We start from the raw sequence: 8,392 nt of genomic DNA, 5'->3' as shown, positions 1-8,392 counted from the left end.
AGGTGTTCCTCTTCCTCTTTTTGCAGTTCTGGTGTGCTGCAGTGTGTTGTGGCCCTTTTGAATAGTGTCTTGATGCAACTTCGTTTGTGTGTATTGGGGTGGTTGCTTTCATAGTTCAGGACTTGGTCTGTGTGTGTGGCTTTCCTGTGTACCTTTGTGGTGAATTCTCCATTTGGTGTTCTTTGTACCATCACGTCTAGGAATGGGAGTTGGTTGTCCTTTTCTTCCTCTCGTGAATCGGATTCCTGTGAGTGTGGAGTTGATGATCCGGTGTGTGTTCTCTATTTCCGTGTTTTTAATGATTACAAAGGTGTCATCCACGTATCTGACCCAGAGTTTGGGTTGAATTCGTGGTAAGACTGTTTGTTCTAACCTTTGCATTACTGGGGAGTATTCCATCACACTCATTACTCGTGCCTTGTGGATGGTGGACAGGGTTTGGCCATTCAAGAGGTGATTTACTCACTGAAATATTTCTAGTCTCTGACCTCTTTTGGACACTGTATTGATATGGTTAATGAAGATATACTTTAAAAAAAAACATTGATTCCTTAAGGCTAAAGATGAGGGTTCAGAAAAGATTTACAAGGATGTTGCCAGGGTTGGAAGATTTGAGCTATAGGGAGAGGCTGAACAGGGTGGGACTGTTTTCACTGGAGCGTCGTAGGCTGAGGGGTGACCTTATAGAGGTTTACAAAATTATGAGGGGCATGGAGAGGGTGAATAGGCAGAGTCTTTTCCCTGGGGTCGGGGAGTCCAGAACTAGAGGGCATAGGTTTAGGGTGAGAGGAGAAAGATATAAAAGAGACCTAAGGGGCAACTTTTTCACACAGAGGGTGGAACATGTATGGAATGAGCTGCCAGAGGAAGTGGTGGAGGCTGGTACAATTGCAACATTTAAAAGGCATTTGGATGGTTATATGAATAGGAAGAGTTTGGAGTATATGGGCCGGGTGCTGGCAGGTGGGACTAGATTGGGTTGGGATATCTGGTCGGCATGGACGGGTTGGACCGAAGGGTCTGTTTCCATGCTGTACATTTCTATGACTCAATGACATGCATTATCTGCCACTGTTTCAGATCTCCAGCACTGTAAATACAGCAGCATTTTACACCAGTGCTTCCACTGTGACCTGATTTTGAAACTTGAAAATTGTAGCCACACTTTTGTAGAAAATGTCAGTGGGTGGCATTCACTGTGAAAGCAGGGGGTCTTCTTTGGGACAAGGAGCACAACCATTATGACTTGTTCAGAGCTTCATGGTTAGAGAAAAAAAACCTGCAGATGCTAGAATCTAGACAGGCAAGGAGGCTGGAAGAACACAGTAAGCCAGGCAGCAATTACTGCTGTAGAGTTCACAACCCCAAAACGTCAGCTTTAAAATTGGGAAACAATGTTTTAGTGTTTATTATATTATTCTCTAGATGAAAAGGTGTTACTTGAAGCTCAGATATTTCTGCAATGGAAGCTCCTCGAATCTATTTTTTGCAGAATATTTGATGATCAGAAGCCACTGAAAGATTCTCAAGTTTACAAAACTATGGAGAAGAGATCGGCAACTCAAATTCAGTTTAACTGTTGTTAATTTGGGAGAATTTTGCACAATTTATATTTACAGATTTTCATTGTATGACTTACTGACATGAAAAAAATTAGAATTTTCTTGAAAATTTTATAATTTTTTTCTCTTTTAGAGTCAGAGTCATAAGAGATGTACTGTATAGAAACAGACCCTTCGGTTCAACTCATCCATGCCAACCAGATAACCTAAACTGATTAGTCCAATTTGCTAGCATTTGGCCTGTATCCCTCTAAATCCTTCTGTTTGGAAAGGCAAGGACTGATTACAGATAGTCAACATGGCTTTGTGTATGAGAAATCATGTCTCACTATGTTGACTGAGTTTTTTGAAGAAGTAATGAGAGGACTGATGAGAGCACTGCGAGGTCCTGCATTTTGGAAAGGCAAATCAGGGTAGGACTTATGGTAAGCTCCTGGGGGACATTGCTGAACAGAGACTTTGGTCTGCAGGTTTATAGTGCCTTGAAAGTAGAGTCGAATATAGACAGGATAGTTAAAAAAACATTTGGTATGCTTGCCTTTATTGGCCAGTGCATTGAGTGTAGGATTAGGGAGGTCATGCTGCAGGTGTACAGGACATTGGTTAGGCCAATTTTGGAGTATTGCGTTCAATTCTGGTCTCCCTGCCAGAAGAAGGACATTGTGAAACTTGAAAGAGTTCAGAAATGATTTACAAGGATGTTGGAGGGGTAGACAAGGACTTTTTCCTGAAGGCATAGATTTAAGGTGAGGGGGGAAAGTTGGATTGAAGGGTCTGTTTCTGTTGTGTACAGCTCTATGACTCTTTTCATATACCCATCCAGATGCCTTTTAAATGTTGTTGTTGAAACGGTCTCTACCACCTCCCCTGGCAGTTCATTCCAGACACACACCACCTTCTGCATGAAAATGTTGCCCTTTTGGTCTTTTTTACGTCTTTCCCTTTGCATCTTAAACCTATGCCATCCAGTTTTGGACTCCAGTGCCCTGGGAAAATACTTTGGCTATTCACTCTATCATGCACTTCATGATTTTATAAACCTCCACCTCAGCCTCCAATGCTCCAAGGAAAACAGCCCCAGCCTATTCAGCAACTCTCTATAGCTCAAATCCTCCAACCATGGCAACATCCTTGTAAATCTTTTCTGAACCGTTTCAAGTTTCACAACGTCTTTCATACAGCAGGGAGACCAGACTTGAATACAGTATTCCAGAAGTGACATAACCAGTGTCATGAAAAGATTCTAGATTAGAGTGGTGCTGGAAAAGCACAGCAGGCCAGGCAGCATACAAGGAGCAGGAAAATCAATGTTTCGGGCATTCCTGATGAAGGGCTTTTGCCCGAAATGTCTATTTTCCTGCTCCTCGGATGCTGCCTGACCTGCTATGCTTTTCCAGCACCACTCTAATCTAGACTCTGATCTCCAGCATCTGCAGTCCTCACTTTTGCCCAGTGTCTTGTACAGCCACAACATGATCTCCCAACTTCTAAACTCAATGCACTGACCAATAAAGACAAGCATACCAAACACCTTCTTAACTACCCTGTCTCTCTGCAACTCCACTTTCAAAGAACTATGAACCTGCACTCCAAAGTCTCTTTTTTTTTAAGATTACTTAAAGTGTGGAAACAGGCCCTTCGGCCCAACAAGTCCACACCGACCTGCCGAAGCGTAACCCACCCATTCCCGTACATTTACCCCTTTACCTAACACTACAGGCAATTTAGCATGGCCAATTCACTTGACCTGCACATCTTTGGACTGTGGGAGGAAACCGGAGCACCCGGAGGAAACCCACGCAGGCACAGGGAGAATGTGCAAACTCCACACAGTCAGTCGCCTGAGTTGGGAATTGAACCCAGGTCTCTGGCGCTGTGAGGCAGCAGTGCTAACCACTGTGCCACCGTGTGGCAATACTCCCCAGGGCGTTACTATTAAATGTATAAGTTCTGCACTGAGTTGCCTTACCAAAATGCAGCACTTCACATTTACCTAAATTAAAATCCATCTGCCACTCTTCAACCTATTTGCCCGTCTGATCAAGATTTCATTGCACTCTGACGTAACCTTCTTCGCTGTCCACGACACCACCAATTCTGTGTCATCTGCACTTCCAGTGATTGCATCCAAATCATTCACATAAATGACAAAAAGCAGTGGACCCGGCACTGATTCTTGCGGCACACCACTGGTCACAGGGTTCTAGTCCGAAAAGAATCCCTCCATCACTACCCACCCTCAGTCTCCTACCTTATAGCAAATTTTGTACCTAAATGACTAACTCTCCCTGTATTCCATGTGATCTAACCTTGTTAGCCAGTCTACCATGAGGAACTTTGATGAACACCTTGTGGAAGTTCATATAGACAGCATCCACCAGTCTGCCTTCAATTTTCTTTGTTGCTTCTTCAAATAACTCAACTAAATTAGTGAGACATGTTTTTCCACATGCAAAGCCATGTTGACTATGCCTAATCAGCCCTTAACTTTACAATTTCATGTAAATGCTGTCCCTTTGAATCCCCTCGAACAACTTACCCACCTCTGATGTCGGGCTCACTGGTCCATTGTTCCTTGGCTTTCCTTACCACCTTTCTTAAATAATGATTAAACAAATAATCAATAAATGGGATTCAAGTCATTTAGCACCCCTTGAGAAAAAGAACATGAAATGACATCACTACAGGAAATGACCTCACGAACTCAAGGAAACCTAAACACATAAATAAAAAGTGGGCCATACCACCAGTGCTTCATCAGAGGCTCACTGATTATGTTACCTAGCATAGTAACGAAATGTCTGAAAACAAACCTTCCAGCTCAGCGAGCAAACTTACATCCAGAACCCCAACCTGAGCTACAAATCTTCTCAACACTCGCTAATATTGCTATTTATTTCTCCAAGTTATTTAGCTTCCATAGTAAACACTGATGCACTGATACTCGGTTAGTATCTCACTCATCTCCTACATTTCCACACATAAGCAACCTAAGGGGCTCTATTCTCTCCATAGTTACTCTGTTGTCCTTAATGTATTTGTAGAATCTCTTTGGATTCTCCTTAACCCTAATTGCCAAAGCTATCTCCTTGTAAATCTTTTCTGAACCCTTCTTTCCCTCCTGATTTCCCTCTTGAATGTATTCCTACTGCCCTTATACTCCTTCAGGGATTCACTCAATCCTTGCTGTCTATACCTAATGTATGCCTAATTTTTTTCTTGACCAGAGCCTCAATTTTTCTAGTCATCCAGCATTCCCTCCACCTCCTAGCCTTGCCCTTCACACTAACAGGAATAGACTGTCTCTGCACCTTTACGCTTCCTGGGATGACAGAACTGACATATGAAGAAAGACTGGGTTGACTGGGCTTGTACTCACTGAAATTTAGATGAATAAGGGGGGATCTCATCGAAACATACAAAGTCCTGACTGGACTGAACAGGCTAGATATGGGAAGAATGTTTCTGATGTTGAGGTCTAGAACTGGGGGTCACAGTCTAAGAATAAGGGGTAAGCCATTCAGGATTGAGATGAGGAAGAAGTTCTTTACTTAGAGTTATGAACCTGTGGAATTCTCTCCCAAAGAAAGGTCCAGGGGGCAGTTTGTTAAGATATATTCAAAAAGGCAGTGTACGTGGTCCTTACGGCTAAAGGGATTAAGAGGTATGGAGAGAAAATGGGAATGGCATACTGAAATTGCATGATCAGCCATGCTCATATTGAATGGTGGTGAAGACTTGAAGGGCCAAACATTTTCAATGTTTCTATGTTAACTCATTTTTGAAGGCCTCCCAATTTCCAGTTATCCCTTCACCTGCAAATAACAGCCCCCAACCAACATTTGAAAGTTAGAGTTAGAGTCATACAGCATGGAAATAGACCCTTCAGTCCCACTTGGCCGTGCCAACCATGTTTTCAAACTAAACTAGTCCCACCTGCTGCACATGGCCCATATCCCTCCAAATCTTTTCTATTCATGTACTTATCCAAATGTCTTTTAAACATGGTAACTGTACCTGCAACCACCACCTACTCTGGCAGTGCATTCCACACACTAACTACTTTCTGTGTAAAACGTTGTCCTTCGTGTCCTTTATAAAATTTTCTCCTCTTTCCCTAAAAATATGCCTCCTAGTTTTGAATTCTCCCAAAGGAAAAAAACCTTGTTATTCACTTTATCTGCACGCCTAATGATTTTTTAAACCTCAATAAAGTCACCTCTCAACGTGGACTTTAGTAAAGTCTTTGACAAGGTTCCGCATCGTAGACTAATTAGTAAAGGTCGATCACATGGGATTCAGGATGACCTTGCCAATTGGATACAAAATTGGCATGATAGTAGGAGACAGAGGGTGGGGTGGAGGGTTGTTTCTCAGACTGGAGACCTGTACCCTCAGTGGTGTTTCATTACCCATTGTATTATTCTATTTATCCCATAATGGCTATGATCAATAACTTTTTAAAAATTGATACATTTACAAAATTATTTAATACTTTGTTTTATGTTCTTTGATAAGTTCACGGTTCCTCTTCACTGTCCAAGTGTCTTTTAGATATGCCTTTGAAAGCTCCCTAATCATGATCTCTGCTGTCTATGTGCTTAAGAGATGCATCTTAAACGTTAACTATTGCCTTATGAATAAAGTCATTCCTGGAATTGATGAGTGATTGGTTTCTTACCTCCATTTAGTGGAGTATACTTTTCTTGTCCTCATCCTATATCACTGATTGCTAATAGTACAGAAACATAGAAAATAGGAACAAGAGTAGGAGGTTCAGCCCATCCAACCACCTCCACTTTTCAACATGGTCACTGCTAATCATCTTTCTCAAGGTCGTGCTCCCCCTTTTCCCTATGACCCTTGACATAGAGTCATAGAGATGTACAGCATGGAAACAGAACCTTTGGTCAAACCCGTCCATGCTGACCAGATATCCCAACCCAATCTAGTCCCACCTACTAGCACCCGGCCCATATCCCTCCAAACCCTTCCTATTCATATACCCATCCAAATGCCTCTTAAATGTTGCAACTGTACCAGCCTCCACTTCCTCTGGCAGCTCATTCCATACATGTTCCACCCTCTGTGTGAAAAAGTTGCCCCCAAGGTCTCTTTTATATCTTTCCCCTCTCACCCTAAACCTATGCCCTCTAGTTCTGGACTCCCTGACCCCAGGGAAAAGGCTTTGTCTATTTACGCTATCCATGCCCCTCATAATTTTGTAAACCTCTATAAGGTCAGCCCTCAGCCTCTGATGCTCCAAGGAAAACAACCCCAGCCTGTTCAGCCTCTCCCTTTGGCTTAAATCCTCCAACCCTGGCAACATCCTTTTCTGAACTCTTTCAAGTTTCACAACATCTTTCCGATAGGAAGGAGACCGGAATTGCATACAATATTCCAACAGTGGTCTAACCAATGTCCTGTACAGCCGCAACATGACCTCCCAACTCCTGTACCCAGTGAAAGAAAGCATACCAAACGCCTTCTTCACTATCTATCTACCTGCAACTCCGCTTTCAAGGAGCTACGAACCTGCACTCCAAGGTCTCTTTGTTCAGCAACATTCCCTAGGACCTTACCATTAAGTGTATATGTCCTGCTAAGATTTGCTTTCCCAAAATGCAGCACTTCGCATTTATCTGAATTAAACTCAATCTGCCACTTCTCTGCGCATTGGCCCATCTGGTCAAGATCCTGTTTTAAATCTGAGGTAACCCTCTTCGCTGTCCACTACACCTCCAATTTTGGTGTCATCTGTGTGTTGAGAAAATTCAGATGGGTTTTTTGGGAGTGAATGTCTTGGGAAACAGCCTTTGGATAGAGTTTTTAAGGATGTGCATTTTTCAGGCATTTGGGCTATTTGTGTGGGATGGTTAGATTCCTTACAGTGTGGAAACAGGCCCTTCAACCAACAAGTCCACACCGACACTCCAAAGAATAACCCATCCAGATCCATTCCCCTCTCTGGACCGTATATTTTATCCCTGACTAATGTACCTCGCATTATGGCCAATTTACCATTTGGACTGTGGGAGGATGCCCATGCAGACAGGGGGAGAATGAGCAAATTCCACACAGTCACCAGAGGAGGGTACTCGAGCCCAAATGTGGGTCCCTGGCACTGAGGCTGCCAGTGCTAACCACTGAGCCATCAGATGGTTGGGGGAGAGTGAATTTAAGGTTGCTGAGGATTTTATGGCCAAGGGAATTTTGGGATAGAAATTTGGTAGAACTAGGAATCACAGAATCCCTACAGTGTGTAAGTGTAAGCAAGTCATGGAGTCGACATGGATCCTCTGAAGAGCATCCCAGTCACTCCTTCCCATGGCCAATCCACCAAAACCGCGCGTTTTTGGACGTAGAAACCGACACCCGAACTACATTGTGCCTGAGGGGGGGATCGAACCCGCGCTCCCCGGTGCGGGGTGCCGGCGGTGGGCATGGGATGTGGGCGGGGCAGTGGGATGTGGGCGGGACAGTGGGATGTGGGCGGGGCAGTGGAATGTGGGCCGGGTTATTTGTTTGTGGGCGGGGACGGCGGCCGTCGGCCGAATGACGTCAAGCTCCGAACAACCGAACTTGCTAGCGGGAACCTCCCTTCCGGCAGTTCCGATTGGTGGACGGCTATGAAGCTTGCGCCGTGATTCGTTGTTCGCTGCTGTCCGGTTAGGTTGCACGGGGAGTCGAAGGAAAATGATCGGAGACTTTCTGCTGTTCGGGTAGGACCCTTCAAACCCCCCCACCCCCACAACCCCGCCCGAGGGACAGGACCCGGGGAGGGTAAACACAGGGTGGGCGGGATAGAGGCCGAGATGGGGGGGGGGGGG

The 8,392-nt window shown here is 44.3% G+C and overlaps 1 long non-coding RNA gene across 1 annotated transcript in view; it reads left to right on the top strand.

Moving 5' to 3' along the window:
* The first annotated feature begins 8,133 nt into the window (after positions 1 to 8,133).
* Positions 8,134 to 8,392, top strand: part of LOC122565138 — an 11,240-nt gene continuing 10,981 nt past the window's right edge. Inside the window, exon 1 of the long non-coding RNA XR_006316099.1 lies at positions 8,134 to 8,284. This is a non-coding gene — a long non-coding RNA (uncharacterized LOC122565138). The remainder of the gene's footprint in view (positions 8,285 to 8,392) is intronic.

The sequence above is a fragment of the Chiloscyllium plagiosum genome, chromosome 31 (assembly GCF_004010195.1).
Source record: "Chiloscyllium plagiosum isolate BGI_BamShark_2017 chromosome 31, ASM401019v2, whole genome shotgun sequence".
In the NCBI taxonomy this organism is placed as follows: Eukaryota; Metazoa; Chordata; class Chondrichthyes; order Orectolobiformes; family Hemiscylliidae; genus Chiloscyllium; species Chiloscyllium plagiosum.
The sequence above is the reverse complement of the archived record's forward strand: the minus strand, read 5'-3'. Positions and strand labels throughout refer to the sequence as shown.